The 19,615-nt window shown below is 37.2% G+C and overlaps 1 non-coding gene across 1 annotated transcript; it reads left to right on the top strand.

Moving 5' to 3' along the window:
* The first annotated feature begins 12,326 nt into the window (after window positions 1-12,326).
* LOC111749496 (U6 spliceosomal RNA) lies at window positions 12,327-12,433 on the top strand. Its single transcript, XR_002784629.1, has one exon. It is a non-coding gene; the product is annotated as a U6 spliceosomal RNA (small nuclear RNA).
* Window positions 12,434-19,615: the final 7,182 nt, after the last annotated feature.

The raw sequence follows: 19,615 nt of genomic DNA, 5'->3' as shown, positions 1-19,615 counted from the left end.
AAACTTTTGCTAGAATAACAAAGAAAAAAGAGAGAAGATGCAAATAACTAAAATCAGACATAAAAGCAGGAACATTACAACCGATCCTACAGAAACAATAAAAGATCAGAACAATTTTATGACAACAAGTTAGATAATTTAAATGAAATGGACAAATTCCTGGAAACACATAAACTACCGAAATTGAGACAAGAAAAAAAAGATAACCTTAACAGATCTGTAGCAAGTGAAGACGTTAAACCGGTAAGCAAAAATCTTCCAGCAAAAAAAGTCCTGGATGAAATGGCTTCACTGAAGAATTCTACCAAACATTTAAAGAAGAATTGACACTAATCCTTTTGAAAAACTTCCAATTTTTTTTTTTTTAATTTTGATGTTCAATTTATCTACTTTGTCTTTCGTTGCTTGTGCTTTTGGTGTCTTGTCTAAGAATCCACTGTTGAAAAGTAAGTCTCAAAATATTAGTCCTATGTTTTGTTCTTAGAGTTTTATTGTTTTCATTCTTATATTTAGGTCTTTGATCCATTTTTAGTTATAATTGTCATTTGTGGTGTGGGATATGGATCTAACTTTATTCTTTTCCATGTGGCGATCCTGTTAGCCCAGCACCATTTATTGAAGAGGCTATCCTTTCTCCATTGGAGGCACTTAGTGCCCTTCTCAAAAAATCAATTGACCATAGATGTATGGGTTTATTTATGGACTCTTAGCTCTATTGCACTCATGTTTGTTCCAACTATTATACCAGGACAAGACTGTTTTAATTACTGTAGCTTTAACGTATGTTTTGAAATTGGGAAGTGTGAGTCCTCCTACTTTGTTCTTCTTTCTCAGGATTGATTGCTTTGGCCATTCAGGACCTCTTGCAATTCCACACAAATTTGAGGATTAATTTTTCCATTTCTGCAAAGAAGAGTGTTGAAATTTTAATAGGGATTGCATTGAATCTATGAACAAAATGGCCATGGTGACAAGGATGGAGGTTAGGCATGGTCTCAGCAACATGGATTTCCACTAACCAAGGCTGACTTGGCTACAGCCACTGCTGAACATCAAATCTACCAACATCAGAGACTAACACTGAGTCCCCGATACGGCACCATTCTTCTAGGTAATCAGCCAGCAACTTGGTGGCAGATCGATTACCTTGAACCACTTCCATCATGGAAAGGGCAGCATTTTGTTCTTACTGGGATAGACACTCTGGATACAGATTTGCCTTCTGTGCATGCAACGTCTCTACCAAAACTACCACCTGTGGACTCACAGAATGCCTTATCCATTATTGCCCAATAGGCCCAGAACAACTGAGGGCCCTGCAACAAGTTCAGGCTGCTGTGCAAGCCACTCTGCCACTTGGGCCATATGGTCCAGCTGGTTACATATGATTTTTGGTTCCTTGGTCTCTTGGTCCCTCAACCCCTCAGGACTTTTGGGCTGGCCCAGCCCTACTGTGCTCAGGCAAGTGTTACAAAGCTCTTTTGCTCTACCAATATGTGCTCCAAGGCACCCTACTCTTCCAGTAAGTCCCCGCCCAAAGGATCTCAGCATTCTTGCTCTGTAGGTTGGTGTTATGAATTGAATTGTGTCCCCCAAAAATTTTTATCAACTTGGCTAGGCCATGGTTCCCAGTGTTGTGTGGTTTTCCACCATTTTGTGATCTTACGTGACTATCCTCTGTGTTGTAAATCCTCAGCTCTATGATGTTAATGAGGCAGGATTAAAAGCAATTATGTTAATAAAACCAGACTCAATCTACAGGGTTAGGCTGTATCTTGAGTCAGCCTCTTTTGAGATATAAAAGAGAGAATTGAGCAGAGAGGGGAGGGACCCGCTACCATGAAGAAAGAAGCAGCAGGATCAGAGTCCTTTAGACCAGGGGTTCCTGCACTGAGAAGCTCCTAAATCAGGCAAGAGTGATGACAAGGAATTTCCCCTAGAATCAAAAGAGAGAGCCTTCACCTGGAGTTGGCATTCTGAGTTCGGACTTCTAGCCTCCAAGACTGTGAGAGAATAAATTTCTGTTTGCTAAAGCCATCCACCTGTGGTATTTCTGTTATGGCAGCACTAGATAACTAAGACAGTTGGCAAGCCTACCTCTGTCAACAAGTACACAGCGGCACCCCACTCTGCTAGGAAGCCTCCTGCCCAAAGGCATTTAGCTCTCTTGCTCCATGGGTCGGCTCCCACACCATCTTGCACTGGTCTTCTGGTTCTGCTGCTGCCACTTCTCTGCCACTGCTTCTCAGCACCTGTGCCATCTCCAGTGTTACAGCTCTCCTCACTTCCTTCTGAGCCCTCACCAGAATTGCCTTTGCTGTCCATAATTCCATCAACAGTCTCTTCAAGGCAATCTAGGCTTTTACTATTAGGCACTCTAAAACTCTTCCAGCCTGTACCCATTACCCGGTTCCAACACTGCTTCCATATTTTAGGTATCTGTTATAACAGCACTGCACCCTCAGTACCAAATTCTATCTTAGTTATGTAGCGCTACTATAATAGAAATACCACAAGTGGATGGCTTTAACAAACAGAAATTTATTCCCTCACAGTTTAGGAAGCTAGAAGTCCATATTCAGGGTGCTTTAGGTAGTACTGACATCTTAAAAATATTAAGCCTTCCAAAGGGCAGGAACAATACAAGTGTCCATCAACAACAGATGAATGGATAAATAGACTGTGGTATATACATATAATGGAATATTATTTAACCATAAGAGAAAAGAAGCTCTGATACATGCTATAACATGGATGAGCCTTGAAAACTTCATGCTGAGAAATAAATCAGACACAAAATGACAAATATCGTATGATTCCACTTATATGAAGTATTTAGAATAGGCAAATTCATAGAGACCAAAGTTTATCAGTGGTTAATGAAAGTGGGAGGGGGGAAATGGGAGGATATTGCTTAAGAGATACGGAGTTTCCGTTAAGGGTAATGTAAATATTTAGAAAGGGATAGTGGTGATGGCTGCACAATAGGATGAATGTAATTGAGTTATGTATGTAAAAATGGTTGAAATGGCAATGTTTTGTTATGTATATTTCACCATGATAATTTTTTTTTTTTTAATGACTTCAGATTTTGGAGTGAGAAACTATGTGAGTGCAAATTTATTGAATAGGGGAAGATGTGGAGAAGTAAAAATCTGAAGGAGAAAATCAAGTGTTCTTTTATGGTCCTTTGACTTTAGCCACTCACACTGTATAACGGACAGGTTTTTTCTAACTTGAAAACAAATTTAAGAGTTTGTATTTTATCTTCCTGAGATTTAACATTGGTGAGGCTAATTCTAACTGACTGAAGGAAGCCTAAGAAAAATTTGCCCTTTATTTATTACCTGAGATATGTGTCGTATTTGCCCACACATAACAACTAAAACTTAAAGACTGTTTGCAATTCATTTTTCCTATATCCTTCTGATGACAGGTTTAGGAAACAAGAACTCAGGATAAACCAAGAACCACACGTGTTTAACTTCCATTGTCCCAAACAGGCAGGATATGACTCAAAGCAACACTGAACAAATGAGTGCACTTGTGCTGGTGATGGTAGCAGCCAAAACACGTACCATAAAAGTGCTAACAAAGTCTAGGACAACTTATGTATAAGTTTTATATCATTGCTTAAACATTAAATAGTTCTCATTTCGAATGAGTAATTTTTCTTCTATTTCAAGTCTCTGACAAAGGTTATAATCAGTTCTATTATAAGGCTTGTTTTGAAAACATGGATATTTCCAATAGAATTGATAGAGTGGGGAAAATTTAAACATAACATAAATTTCATATCGACTTATCCACCATTTCATCCACAAGAAACACTAGGTGACTGCAGAAACTATATCCAATTGATCTGAGCTGTGTAAGCACACAGACCCCTCAAACATCTGCCAGCTACCTCAGTTTACCAGGGTGTATTATGAGCCACACCTGTCCACATTTAGTGTTACAATTTTTCATGCAATTTCACCCTTCTTTCACCACTTCACAATAACTCACAAGTCATGATCCTTCTTGAAGCTCACTTCCACAAGCAAATTTTAGGTTTGGTTCAACTTGAAGTGCCATATTTATATATTTCTTAACTATTTAATGTGTTTAAAACTATGCTATCATTTTTTTAAGTTTCGATTTTTTTATGTGTCACTCCCACATTTTTTATTGCTGTGCCTCAGCTGCATCTTTCCCATAAGCCCTGAAACACAAACATCACCTTATAGAAGAACTGACTGTGTTTGAAATGCAAATCCACGGTGTTTCCGGACTAACTTTCTAAAACTAACTGCACATCTAGGCTCATCAGCTTGGTTAAAGAAATCTAATTATAGTTCCTCTGAATCACAAATTGTTGTGTTTAATAACAACAATCAAAGTAAGAAGGATTTTTCAGGCTGAAGAAAATCACAACTTCCTAATAGATGCTCTATATAAAAAAAAAAATAGATGCTCTCTATCTGGTGTTAATTTCATTCGCAAGTATGGTCATTTCTATCTTATTTGGGTGTTTAATATACACCCTAATTACTTTGTTTTTTCTTACATATCATACTTATTTTTACAAGAGAAAATAAATAACTAGAGAAATTATTTTTACTTTAAAAAGAGTCATTTTTTAAAATAACTGTGTATGTGTGTTAGAGGCAGTGTTATTAGTACAACCTAAATCCATCTTGAAAGAAAAGTTGGATATTTAGAGTGAAAGGAAAAGTACTCCCTAAACTTTAGATACTTAGATTGAAAATAAAATAAGAGGAAAAAAAATCACTCTTGCACTCTTAACAAACTAATCACTGTTGGAAAAAATTTAGTAGAGTAGAAAAGTCTTAATATTCACTAAAATGTTATGAAGCAAAGGCAGACATACAACTGTGTCATTGTGTCGTAGCTTTGTAAAAACAAATAAAAGAAAATGATAATGTCAAGAGTTTTGAAGGCTGTTTTACTGTGAAGTCCTTGAGCTTTAATCAGACATCCCCCACCAGCTTTATCTAACTAGCACATTGTGTGGGCGTGTACCAGAGACTCCTGTCCACTAGGGGCTAGACTTTCACCAATAAATCGCCTTTAACTATAACACTTAAATAAAGTCCTATTTAACCGGCATATAGATAAAAATATATTTCCGTTAGCTCCCTGAAATTTTTTTCCAATCATTAAAGAGATGGTTTTTAAATAAGTACCTTGGATCAGTTTAATAGTTAAAATGAATTGACTCAAGGATGTATATATCCTCAAATAAAAAACTACTGCAGAAAGTTTATAGTATGAGATTAAAAGGGTGTGATCATGGAAACATTTGCCCTGTTCCCTCTCTTTCATTTCCCAGCTTTGTGAGAGCTAAAGACAGTATTAGAATTTTATCATATGCTAATTATACTCAATTAACATTAAGCTATCAAGTATTCCAGAAGTGCCCTCTGTTAATACAAACGTATTAGAAGCAGAACTAGACAGTAGAAGTTTTAAAAAAATTTTAGAATTCACCCAGTTTTCAATTCTTTAATGTATTATTTCTGGATAATGGAATATGGGATGACTTGGGTTCTTTATACTTTTTATCTTTTCTGGTTTTTTATAAAAAATATATAAATACAAAAACCCAGTGCTGTCGAGTCGATTCCGACTCATAGCGACCCTACAGGACAGAGTAGAACTGCCCCATAGAGTTTCCAAGGAGCACCTGGCAGATTTGAACTGCTAACCCTTTGGTTAGCAGCCATAGCACTTAACCACTACGCCACCAGGGCTTCCTATAGCAAGGAAGTATAACATAATTACCAAAAAAAGGAATTTTTAAATTTAAGATTCATTTATTGAATTCCTATGGATTCTGCTCCTGTCATACAAACATGAACAAGATAATACGATCTCAAGCTGGTCAATCTCATTTAGGGAGATAGGTAAGCAAGCAATGCTCTCCTGAAACAACACCTCCCCTCTTCTGCAATACAAAAGGTGTGTGAGGGCAGCAGTACAGTTTAATTCATGTTGTACAGTAGTTCAAAGCAATGGCATTGGTGTCAGAGAGGACATGGTCAAACATTGGCTCTGCTGTGTAATTCTCAGTACTTTTTTAGCTTCCCTCTGGAAGTTGTAGGAGCCCTGGTGGCACAGTGGTTAAAGTGCTCAGCTGCTAGCCAAAAGACCAGTGATTCAACCACCAACTGCTTCAGAGAAGAAAGACATAGCAGTCTGCTTCTGTAAAGATTTACAGCCTTGGAAACCCTGTGCGGCAGTTCTACTCGGCCTATAGGGTCACTATGAATTGGAAACTCAACAGCAGTGGGTTTGGTTTGGTTTTTTGATGTCTCAGTTTCCTCGCAATGAATGATAATTCCTACCTCATGGGATTAAAAAAAAATATATATATGCAAAGCTCTCAGAACAGTGCCTGGCACATACCAAGTGTTTGGTAAATGGCATATGGTTTTATTACGCAACACTAGGGAAGCACAGTGGAGGGTGTTGAAAACTGACAAGCCTACTGGTCAACACATAATGGACAGTATAGGACCAGCTCCTCATTCTCTCATGGGTCATCTATTTTGGATGTTGTGCTGCATTCGAATTTCAGGACGAGGTGAGTTTGTCCAGATGAATCCTCTTTGTAGATCCAGTTGGTCCCCTTTTTCTTGCCATCATTTCTTTTTTACTGCTGAAGTACATATAGAACTTCAGGAAGCACAACTGCTTTACAGCATAGAGCCTATTTTTAGCACAACTGCTTTACAGCATAGAGTCTATTCTGAAGCTCTAAAACCAATAAGATCATAGAACTCTCTCAGGAGGAATGAAGCGTTGGCCAAGTTCTGCCCAAGGAAGTTCTTACAACAGGGCATTGTGAAACATCCTTAATTCTCAGAACTTGACTTTAAAATGTTCCCACTGGAGTCCAATGGGAGTTTTATGGGAGTCAAGGATAGAATTAGGTCTTGTGTATTTTTAAAGGGTCATTCAAAAAGGCAAAGTCTAAATTTTTTACAGATGGCAGAGGAAGGCATGATGCAGTTGGCCAGAACTGACCTTTTATGTTTTCCTAAAGCAAATGTTTATTGAAAGAGGACTGTACTATACTACCAATGGAAAATAAAACCCTGGATGCTTACATTGGACAACTCAGTTCATATTCACTGCCAAATACATTTATAAAAATCAATAATAATATTTTCCATGGTACCTGTTTTCAACCTTCCCTCAAAATCTTTCCCTGTAGTTGCTTTTTCTCAAACACAAATACGTTTCTAAGAAGTAATATATTAGATGAGAATAGGCTCATGAAGCCATACGAACCTTCATATGACTTCATACTGTGAAGCCTGTGAACCTTCTTTTTACCTTCACAGCCATGTCTCCAAAACAATGGTACACAGGCAAGGGCAAAGTGTTCTGGAAAATGGATTCAGAATTGATTCAGTGGCTTGTCAAGATACGTATTGTGTTTGATGAATTCTGTAAACTTATGGGGGAGGGGGAATTAGGACTGTGAACTCAAATTAACAGTAGGATTAACCATTACCACAACAGCCACAGTTTAGAACTTTCTTATCTTCTCACTTATGAAGTAGGTTGCAAGTACCTTTTTAACATGTGGATATCTTAAAACATGTTGTTCCATAGCTGGCCCCCAGGAAAGAAGAAATACTCCACTTTCCCTGCTCAAGGAAAGGCAAAAACAGGATATAATCAGTCCACATTTAAATACCTGGTATATTCAGAGTGATTTTGGTGCCTAATCTCAGCTCCCTGGGCAGCCATTTTCTGTTTCAGGTATCCACAAAAGTGTTTCTCCGAGAATGCTCACAGCTTTATTCATGATTGGCAAAAACCGGAAACTCAAATTCCATCTACAGGAGAGTGGACAAATAAATTTTAGTATATTTATACAGTGAAATACTACACAGCAGTAAAAAGGACAAATTACTAATACACACAACAGCATGGATAAATCTCATAGACAGTATGCTGAGCAAAAGAGGCCAACCACAAAAGAGTACACGATTCATTTATATGAAGGGCAGTATTAGGTAAAACTAATCAACAGTTAAAAAATCAAAGAAGTGGTTGCCTCTGGATGAGGAAGAGGATTAATAGGGAAAGGACATAAGGGTACATGGCTACATGCATTTGTCAAAACTAACCAGATTGTACACTTAAGATTGGTGCATTTCACTTACAAAAGCTATGTTCTACATAAATTCACTATATAAATTCTCTCTTTATCTTAAAAAAAAAGAACAACCAAAAACCAAACGCACTGCCATCAAGTAGATTCCAACTCATAGCAACCTCATAGAATTTCCAAGGCTGTAAATCTCTACCCACATCTTTCTGCCAAAGAGCGTGGCTTGGAACCTCCGACTTTTCGTTTAGCAGTCAATCACTTTAACTACTGCGCCATCAGTGCTCCTTAGATCCTTAAAGACTTTTTTAAAAATATCTTTCAAATGAATCGAAGGAAGTATGGCTTCTTTTTTGTGCCTTTCTGTGTCGTTGCTTTTGAACTTAAATGGTTCTAACAACTCCGTGAACATATTTAATTCTGCAACTGTGCATCATTTTTCTAACTGGTCTATTCTCCAGAAGGCAAAAGCTCGCCTTTTTTATTATTTAAATTGTTTGTAATACAGCACATAAATTGCCATTAAACATGGCAGTGCAATGAGAATCTCTAGAAGGAACAGGTGGGATCACTTCCCATTTTTTTCTTATGACTTTGAGAATAAATCTCCCTCAAATGACACCTTTCTCCTTCAAACACTTCAGTTGTATATTTTATAACTTTTACATATGTCATTTTTACATGACAGTCACAGCTCCCACCTGGAGTTTTGCAACACTGTCCGCATGTTACCTTTTTTTTATATAGAATATGCATGTTTTATTCTGAATAATTTTGCATAATAAAAATGAAAGTACGAAATAATTAAGACGCAAAATGTTTTAACAAGCAGAAGTAAATCATGGAAGGAAAAAGCAGAACTGTAATCTGTGGCAGTCTCCAAAAGTTGTATAAAAGATCACATTCTTCCAGTTTCACTAGTGAAAAGCCTTGAAGTTTAAAATCTGAACCCCAATACTGAGCCTAAAATAGTATACTATATATTAAAAATGTAATTAGTATTGACATTGAAGACAACTAGATTTAATAACTGAAAATAGAGAAAAAATGTGCAAATGGTTTAATAGTCACAGAGATTGTAACTAACAAGCTAAGAAAACCTTCAAGAATTCTGAGAACTCTATTAAACACTTGAGAAATGACATTTTTCACTGCCTTGCATATTCATTCATTCATTCATTTGTTCATTCTACTAACAAGTATTTACTGGGCACCTATTCTGTGCCAGAATGTCCTAAGAGTTGGGGATATGTAGATAACTAGGAGATAAAAATCTGCTTTTCCTAAAGGCTGCACTCTAGATCAATAAATAAAAGAAGTATGTGCCATAGAATGTTTGATAGTGTTACCAGGATTAAGGGGAAAAAGTAAGGCAGGGAAGGGGGACATGAAATTAGGGGAGTGGGGTTAGAATTGTCAGGAAAAGCCTTACTGAAAACATGGCCTTTGAGTAAGGATCTGAATGAAATGAGGGAGGTCAACATACCAATATCCCAGGCAGCAGGAATAATAATGCAGAGGTCCTGAGATGGGTCAGCGCTCTATAAGTGTAAGAAGCTGGAAAGAGGCCTTTGTGCCTGGACCAGAGAGAACAAGCGGAGAGGAGGAGAGGGTGAGATCACTGAGGCACTGGGAGCTAGATCATGTGGGACCTCCCAGGCTGTTGTAAAGACCTGCTTTTACCATGTGTGTGTTTGGGGCCACTGAAGGTTCCAAGCAAGAGGGTAACATGACCTGACTTCCATTTTAGCCAGATCATTCTGGCTGTCCCTTTGATAATAGAACAAAATGGTCAAGGGTAAAGCAAGAAAACCATTGGAGAAGCCATTACAATTATCCAGGTGAGAACGAGAGATGAAAGTAACATGGAACAGGGTGGAGGCATTGGAGGGTGAAGAAAAACGGTCAAGTTTTATTCACATTTTGAAAGTAGAGCCAATAAGAGCTGCTGGCAGATTAAATATGGCATGTGGGGGAATAAAAAAAAAGGAGTCAAAAGCTTTTTGGACTAAGCAACTGAAAAATATCAATCACCCAAATTTGGATAAGATCCTTGCTATATTGGTAGAATTATACCCACTTGCATAGAGGTGGAGCCCTCTTTTGCTAACCAGATGGTCCACAGTTCAAATCCACCAGCTGCTCCTTGGAAACCCTATGGAGTACTTCTACTCTGTCCTGTAGGGTGGCTGTAAGTCGGAATTGATTGATGGCAATAGGTTCTTTTGCGGGGGGGCGGGGAGGGGTGGCACAGAAGTAGTAGAAAAGTGGGAAATTCTGCTGATGAAAATAAACACATAAAACTTCTTTCCTAGCTGAACCTTGAAAATTTTTTGCAGATGCCTTATTCTTTTAGCTTGAGTCTTTGTGTCTGATTAAATGTAAACTCCACGTTATTTTCTTATCAGTGTTTTTGCTGAGAGACTATTTTGATTACAGAGGAGAGTGACTTCACTGTATACCAGAGGGTAGAGTTTTAAAAGATTGTGCTCAATAGGGGGTAGGTATTTTGAAAGGTCCACAGAACTGGACCTAAGTATAGGCAATGATTTGAAATACAAAATACGGTAATTTACACGCAATAAAATTGTGTCAGATATATCATTAATTAATAATATTCATTATTCAATAAAGTTGACATAGGGTCAAGTGCAAGCTTTGAGTCAGACAGACAGTTTCAAATCCAAAGTCCACTACTTTAGCTGTTGGCATTGGGCATGTTATTTAAATTCTGTGAGCCTGCTTATTCACATTAATATTGGATATACTTATGCTTATTTCGATTGTAGTTTTATTAATTTAAAATATCTAGCACTTTTAAGATAGCTAATAAATAGTAGTTGTGATTAGTATTATCCATTGAATTAACTTTCTTAATTTAATGTGATATTTGATTTATTTAAAACTGAGAATCCACAGTGCCTTGAGAAAAAAGGATAAAAATATTGATTGTTGAATAAAAAGTTGTTTTGGTTATTTATATGCATGAATGATGTTTAGAAGTTTTGATTTCAAAAACATTTCTTCCTTAGTACACGACTTTTGCTTACCACCTGAGGTGAAAATTAACCTCATTCAACATCTATCCTAGTAATATTTTCTCTTGCCTCCTTTACCATAAAGGCTAAAGGTTGCTGCTAAAGATGGCAATATGACACGGTTTTAACCAATAAGAAGTAGGAAATATCCTGGGTAAGGCTTCTAGGAGTTTTTGTTTTCCTAATAAAGAGAGACAGTCTCCCCTGGTACATTTTGCTCTCTTTTTTTTTTTTTCTTTAAACTTTGTCTTTTCCCCTCATCCCTGCCTGAAAAGTGGGCATGATGCCTAGAGGTCTAGCAATCATCTTGGGATCGCTAGGCAACAGACATGAGAACAAAATGCAATTCTCTAAGTATGGTAGATCATAAATATGGAAATAATACATTGACTCCTGAAAAGATCATTAAAATGCTATGAATAGTAAACTACCAACCTCCAGAAATCCTGGTTTATGAGAAAATGAGAAGCATATATTTAGGCCACAATGGTCATGTTTGCTTTTACTGGTACCCAAATACAATCCTAACAGTTTTACCACTTTTCCAAATAGTAGGCAAGCAACCTAAATCCACTTTGCTCCTTATATTTTATCTTACTTTTCTCTAATAAGGTGTACTGTGGTTACAATTTTGTCATCTTTATTTAAGTTATGTAAGCTATTTTGGCCACCACTCATCTGTCACAGTTTGTCGTACTGTGGTGGCTTATGTGTTGCAGTGATGCTGGACTCTATGCCACAGATATTTCGAATACCAGCAGGGTCACCAGTGATAGACAGGTTCCAGCGGAGCTTCAAGACTAAGACAGACTAGGAAGAAGACCTGGTGATCTGCTTCTAAAAGCAGGCCAGTGAAGGACTTATGAACAGCAGCAGAATATTTTTTGATATAGTACTGGAAGATAAGCACCTCAGGTTTGCAAGCACTCAAAATATGACTGGGGAAGAGCTGCCTCCTCAAAGTAGAGTCAACCTTAAAGATATGAATGGGATAAAGCTTTTAGGACCTTTATTTGCTGTTGCAGCGTGACTCAAAATGAGAAGAAACACTGCAAACATCCCCTAATCATCAGAAAGTGGAATGTATGAAGTACGAATCAAGGAAAATTGGAAGGTGTCAAAAATGAAATGGCAGTAGTGACCTAAAATAGACTAGTATTGCGCTCACTTCCGCAGCACATATACGAAAATTGGAATGATACAGAGAAGCTTGGCATGGCCCCTGCGCAAGGACGACACACAAATTCGTGAAGCGTTCCATGTTTTTAATGGACACAGAAATAGAGGGTGGAGAGAAGGAGAGTGCTGTCTCATTAGGGGGAGAGCAATTAGGAGCAAATAGTGAGATGTATATAAATTTTTGTATGAAAGACTGACTTCATTTGTAAACTTTCACTTAAAGCACGATAAAAATGAAAAAAAAAATTGGACTGGTATTGGCCAATTTGAATCAGGTAATCATATGGTCTACTATGCCAGGAATGACAAATTGAAGAGGAATGGTGTCACATTCATTGTCTAAAGGAGCATTTCAAGATCTATGTTGAAGTACAATGCTGTCAGTGATAGAGTAATATCCATACACCTATAAGGAAGACCAGTTAAAATGACTATTATTCAAATTTAGGTACTAACCTCTAAGGCCAAAGATAAAGAAATTGAAGATTTTTACCAAATTCTGCAGTCTGAAATTGATCAAACAAGCAATCAAGATGCATTGATAATCACTGGTAATTGGAACGTGAAAGTTGGAAATAAAGGATTGCCTTGGTGATAGAAATGATGCCAGAGATAGCTGGAGATGTGGGATGACAGACATCAAGGACATCACACATGAAGAGAGCAACAAGGTCATTAAAAAGACAGGGAAGAAAGAAAAGACCAACGTAGATGTCAGAAAAGACTCTGAAAGTTGCTTTTGGACATAAGTTAGCTAGAGTGGAAGGAAGAAATGATCACATAGAAGAGCTGAACTGAACATTTCAAAGGGCAGCTAGAAAAGACAAAAGGAATATTATAATGAAATGTGCAAAGACCTGAAGTTGGAAAACCAAAAGGGATGAACACACTTGGCATTTCTGAAGTTGAAAGAACTGAAGAAAAATTCAAGCCTCAAGTTGCAATACATGGGCAAGGTATTGACACTGAACGACCCAGGAAGTATCAAAAGAAGACGGAAGGATACACAGTCACTATACCAAAAAAAAAAAAAAAAAAAAAAAACTGGTCAATGGTCAAGCATTTCAGGAGGTAGCATATGATCAACAACTGATGGTTCTGAAGGAAGAAATTCAAGTTGCACTGAAAGCATCGGCAAAAAACAAGGCTCCAAGAATTGACGGAATACAAATTGAGGTGTTTCAACAAATGAATGCAACATTGGAAGCGCTCACTCATCTATGCCAAGAAACTTGGAAGACAGCTACCTGGCCAAATGGATGGAAGAGATCTGTATTTGTCCCCATTCCAAAGAAAGCTGATTCAAGAGAATGCAGGAAGTACTAATAATATCATTTTTATCACATGCAAATAAAATTTTGCTGAAGGTCATTCAAAAGCGATTGCAGCAGTAGATCGACAGGGAATTACCAGAAATTCAAGCCAGATTCAGAAGAGGATGTGGAATGAGGGATATCATTGCTGATGTCGGATGGATCTTGGCTGAAAGCAAAGAATACTAGAAAGATGTTTACAAAAATAAAAACTAAACCCGCTGCTGTAGAGTTGATTATTACTCATAGCAACATTTTAAGACAGAGTAGAACTGCCCCATAAGGTTTCCAAACAGCAGCTGGTAGATTTGAACTGCGACTTTTTGGTTAGCAGTCGAATGCCTAACTGCAGCACCACCAGGGTTCCAGAGATTACCTGTGTTTTATTGACTATGCAAAGACCATAGCAAATTATGAATAACCTTGGGAGGAATGGGAGCCCCAGAACATTTAATTGTGCTCATGAGGAACCTGTACATAGACCAAGACGCAGTCATTCAAACAGAACAAGGGGATACTGCATGGTTTAAAATCAGGAAAGATGTACTTCAGGGCTGTATTCTTTCACCATACTTATTCGACCTGTATGCCGAGCAAATAACCTGAGAAGCTGGACGATATCAAGAAGCATGAGCTATCAGGATTGGTGGATGACTCATTAACAACCTGTGATATGCAGATAACCTTGCTTGCTGAAAGTGAAGAGAACTTGAAGCACTTACTTATGATGATCGAAGACCACAGCCTTCAGTATGGATTACACCTCAACATAAAGAAAACAAAAATCCTCAAAACTGGACCAAAAAGCAACATCATGATAAATGGAGAAAAGATTGAAGTTGTCAAAGATTTCATTTTACTTGGATCCACAATCAACACCCATGGAAGCGGGAGTCAAGAAATCAAATGGCTATTGCATTCGGCAAATCTGCTGCAAAAGACATCTTTAAAGTGTTAAAAAGCAAAGTTGTCACTTTAAGGACTAAATTTCACCTGACCCAAGCCTTGGTGTTTTCAATCACTTCATAAGCATGTGAAAGCTGGACAATGAATAAGGAATGCTGATGAAGAATTGATGCCTTTGAATTACGGCGCTGGCGAAGAATATTGAATGTACCATGGACTGCCAGAAGAACGAACAAATCTGTCTTAGAAATACAGCTGGAATGCTCCTTAGAAACAAGGATGGCGAGACTTCATCTCACGTACTTTGGACATGTTATCAGGCAGGACCAGTCCCTGGAGAAGGATATCATGCTTGGTAAATTAAAGGATTAGTGAAAAAGAGGAAGACCCTTAACGAGATGGACTGACAGTGGCTGTAAGGATGGGCTTAAACAGAGCAACAATTGTGAGGATGGCTCAGGACTCGGCAGTGTTTCATTCTGTTGTACGTAGGGACGTAGGGTCGTAGGGTCGTTATGAGTTGAAAGAGGCTCGACAGCACCTAACAACAACACAGGCTATTATTGAAAGAATAGTTTTGCTTTTTTTTCCTGAAAATATACTCATGTGTTTCTCACAGAAATTTTTAGTAAACTTATGTGAAAAGTATACATTTAACTAATGCTATATTAAATAAAGAAGGATTTAAAAAAAAAATTAACATAGCAATATAGGAATTCTGTTTATTAAAAAAAAAAACTAATAACTTCTCTCAGAAAAATGATAAATGTTCCCTAATTATTGAAAACAGCGTCTTTCTCTAGTTAGATAGGTATCTTTTTAGTGTGTAGTTTTTTTTTTTTTATCAGGTAAAGGGAAATAAATGCAAAGTACACCTTTAACCTAGAATTGTTCTGTCTTCTTCTAAAAAAGGTTAAGATAGAGTTTCTTGAATAAATCAAGCCCATTTGCCAAACAGCCATGCTATCTTTTTTTTTTTTTTTTTTTTTGTCCTGTTATCTGACAATTGGAAAAAGGAATAAGAGGAAATTGGCAGTGACTTTGATTTTCACACACCACATAAGGCTATCAACCTGTAAGTTGCGTTTGAAGTAACTTTATTTAAAGACGAACACTACATAAGAAATAATTCTATAATGATAACACTGATGCTGCGAGTCTAACATAGGTTAAAAAATAAAGCTTCACTTTTGTAAAAAGAGTACACTTTAGGCAAAATTCTTTATACATTAAATTATTAACACAAATTCCTCTTTTCTACATGGCCAACAATGGTTAAAATATTTTATATGATAAGGAACTTCTGTAAAAGAAATTGCTGGCATAAACATCCGAAGATAGCTATAATGATCAATACGTTTGTTCTCTCCATTTGCTAGCATCTTGCCAGGTAGCCCAAACTACCAACTGTCGAGACAATTCAGCCTCAGTGTAAGAACCCAAAAGGCATATATCATGCACTGAGATTTGATTAAGTGCCACGGCAAGTGTGTTCCTTTTCTGGCAAAGAAAACAGTACCATTCAGCAGGTTGTTATAAAGCAGACATGAATGGGAACGAGCACATCTATGTGTGGGAGGGAGACAGAGACACTTAAAATGAAAACCTGGTGTAAATATGAAGCTGAAGTGTTAGTGCAAATAATCCTTGCTTTAAACTGAACTTGAATCCTTCTACTTACAAATAACACAGCTGCTTTCATGCTAAGTCTACATCTAAGAGACTGTCATCGGAATTGCCAGGATTGCTAAATCCCATAAATCCTCTGGACATTTCTGTGAACAGTTAACTTTTATGTACCTATCAACATCAATAAGCTCACCCTGGGTGGGCATGTGGGTGGCATTATTATCCTCAACTCAGGCAATTGGATAATATCTAGACAGACATAAGACCTAGGGAGGGAGCAGGGAGCAAGCCATTAACTCTTGAAACTATTGAGAAAACTACACCTCTTAGTGTGCATGGAAGACCATTGCTCTCAAATAGTTAAATGTCTTTAAAAAAAAAATTGAAACTCAATAAACACCAAAAGGTAATTTGGGTGCAGTCCCACTGAGAGAGACATAGAATTAATTAGCTCAGGCCTTCAAATCTTCGTTCATAAAATGAGTGTAAAGAAGGAGTGGTCAGACCCTACAGTGGAGAAATGCCTGTGTTAGAAAAGAAGCTCAAAAGCCCAGCTGCTCAGAGTTCTCAGCGTGACCTTGCATCAGCAGAAGGATATTTGGTAATGCTGTTCAAGGCTAATAACATGTATTTTCAAAACCACATGGGGAAATAAACACATGCAAAAAAGTTTATTAAGTGCGTACTTCCCTAAGTACTGTACGTAGAGATGACAAAGTTACAATTCCTGTCCACGTGGAACTCCCAGCCTTCCAGACAAAGTCATAAAAAAGCAGATGATTTGAGAAACCAAAGGAAGGAATATGCTGAAAGTTTTAGTTAAGTGGTTCTTACATGGAATTTAGAAGATCATAGATTACTTAAGGCCACTTACCAAAAATACTACCACAAACTTCCCTTCTTCTGTGCTCAGGATGAACTCTCTTAAACTTGGTATAAATGAATAGATTTACAAAAACCTGACTTTTGACCTAAAGATGAGAGAATATACTGATTAAGATAAGAAACAAAAGACAGTAACAAAACTATATCAAAAGGAGATGCTTACATCATTAAATTTCAAAATGGACATGGTGATTTGATATATACTCTTTGAAAATATACACAGTCACAAAAAATTTTTGTGAAAAATTGGAGCTTAATACCCAGGAGCTGAGATAAGAAATGTGTCACTACTTATTGCTAACATTCTATGACAGCAATTCTTCCCACCATGAATTCCTTTTAGAATTTGACAAAATCAAAAGAATACACCCCTAATAGATTAAAAAGTTTAGAAAACATAGAAAGGCAATCTATAGAGCCCTATAAGTGATGCTACCTATCATCAGACAAAAAAAAAAGTGAAAAAGATCATGAAAGAGGATCCAAAAACCATATGCTTCCACTATTTATGCAATGAATCAGTCAAGAAGTACACTCTGATGGTCGTTACAGAAATCCAGGTGGTTTTTCTCTCTCACATTAAAAACAAAAAAGCAAAAATAAGATTCCAAGGCTGGTATGATGGTTCCACTGTCATCATGGGTTCAGAATTCTTTGGTCTTTCTGTTCCACCATTCTTAAGATTGCCTCATGATCCCAGAGGCTCAGTCTGCCTAGAGTACCAGCCATCACATCCACATTCCAAGCAACAGGAAGGTGTAAGGTGGCTAGGGATGGAAGAGTTTTCCCTGAAATCCCATGTAACAACTTCCACTAACACCTCACTGTCTACTTCTATCTGCAAGGGAGGCTGGGTATTGTAGTTTTTCCACTGTCCAAGGAAGGCGAGAAAGGATAATAGAAAGCCCTTTCTATAATACCGATGTTGAAGGGAAAGATTAATTATATTACTTTGTTTAATAGAATACAAGACTGTAACTGTATATAGCTGGGTTTTTGTTTGTTGTTTTGTTTTTTCCTCTTCAATGATGATAATAGCAAAAGCTAGCAACTGAGTGTTTGGCACATGCCAGGACTGTTGTTCTAATTACTTTGCATGTATTAATGTATGTACTCCTCACAACAACCCTATAAAATAGGTACTATTTTATTCCCATTTGCAGATGAGAAACTAAAGCACAGAAAGTTTAAGAAACTTCCACAAATTAATAGAGCTGGTAAGTGTCAGAGCTGGGAGTTGAACCCAAACAGTCTGTTTAAAGTATAATTTCACCAATCACACATATGATTCTATAGGATAAAAAGTAATATTAGGATAAAAAATCATGTTTTAAATATTTTTTAAAAGCATAATTCAAAAAGGTAGGACTCCCCTAAAAATTACAGCATTTCATTAACATTTGCCATGTTTTCTCTGAATGGCAAGAATCTGTTTTTTTCCTTCTTTGCACTGAATTCTCCAAAATCCCTATAATGCATGGGTATTGCTTTTGTAATAAGAAAAAAAAAATGTTCAAAAAAATAAAGATATCATTAGGATCAAAAAGGGAAAAGGGCATTTAATTGCTAAGCATGACAGGAGATACGAAAAACACAAGATTAAGGAACCACAGCATATTGTCATCCAACCATCCGTACTCCTGGAGCTATGTCAATTAATGCGCTTAGATGTAATTCTCTGTAAAGGCAAATGCTGTTGATCAACAAGCTTTCTGTAAACAGTCATCAGCTTAAATGCTGGATGCATAAACAATGTACATTAAATTTATCTCAACCAGGCACAGATTATATCGATGTTATCTTAGTTATCTAGTGCTGCTATAACAAACATAACACAAGTGGTTGGCTTTAACAAACAAAAGTTTATTCTCTCACGGTTTAGGAGGATAAAAGTCCAAATTCAAGGTGCCAGCTCCAGGGGAAGTCTTTCTCTCTCTGTCAGCTCTGGGGGAAGGTCTTTGTCATTAATCTTCCCCTGGGTCTAGGAGCTTCTCAGTGCAGGGACCCCAGGTCAAAAAGATGCACTACACTCCTGGCTCTTCTTTCTTGGTGGTATGAGGTCTCACTCTTTTTTGCTCTCTTCTCTCTTTTATATCTCCAAAGAGGTTGACTCAAGATACAATGTAATCCTGTGGATAGAGTCTTGTCTCATTAACATAACTACCTTTAATCCTGGCTCTTTAACATGATAGAGGTTAGGATATTTTCAGCACATAGAATAATCACATCAGATCACAAAGTAGTGGACAACCTAACAATACTGGGAATCACAATCTGGCCAAGTTGACACACATTTTGCTGGGGGAATTAAGTCCATAGCAAATGTGTACTGGAAATACCAGATTGTGGATCAACAATACTTAAAGAATATTTCAATCAGACTGTCCAAAGAAGGATTGAAAAAGGACCAAAAAGTGTGTAGAGATAAGAGGAGACTTCTTTGGTCAAAAACTCAAAATTTTACTCATGCTGACTTTATCACTGTCAATACTTTGGTTTTTGTTTTCTTTATAGGCCTACCCTGTTTTGTAATCACA

This window comes from Loxodonta africana, chromosome 6 (assembly GCF_030014295.1).
Source record: "Loxodonta africana isolate mLoxAfr1 chromosome 6, mLoxAfr1.hap2, whole genome shotgun sequence".
In the NCBI taxonomy this organism is placed as follows: domain Eukaryota; kingdom Metazoa; phylum Chordata; class Mammalia; order Proboscidea; family Elephantidae; genus Loxodonta; species Loxodonta africana.
Note: the sequence above shows the minus strand (reverse complement) of the source record. Positions and strands in the feature narration are given on the sequence as shown.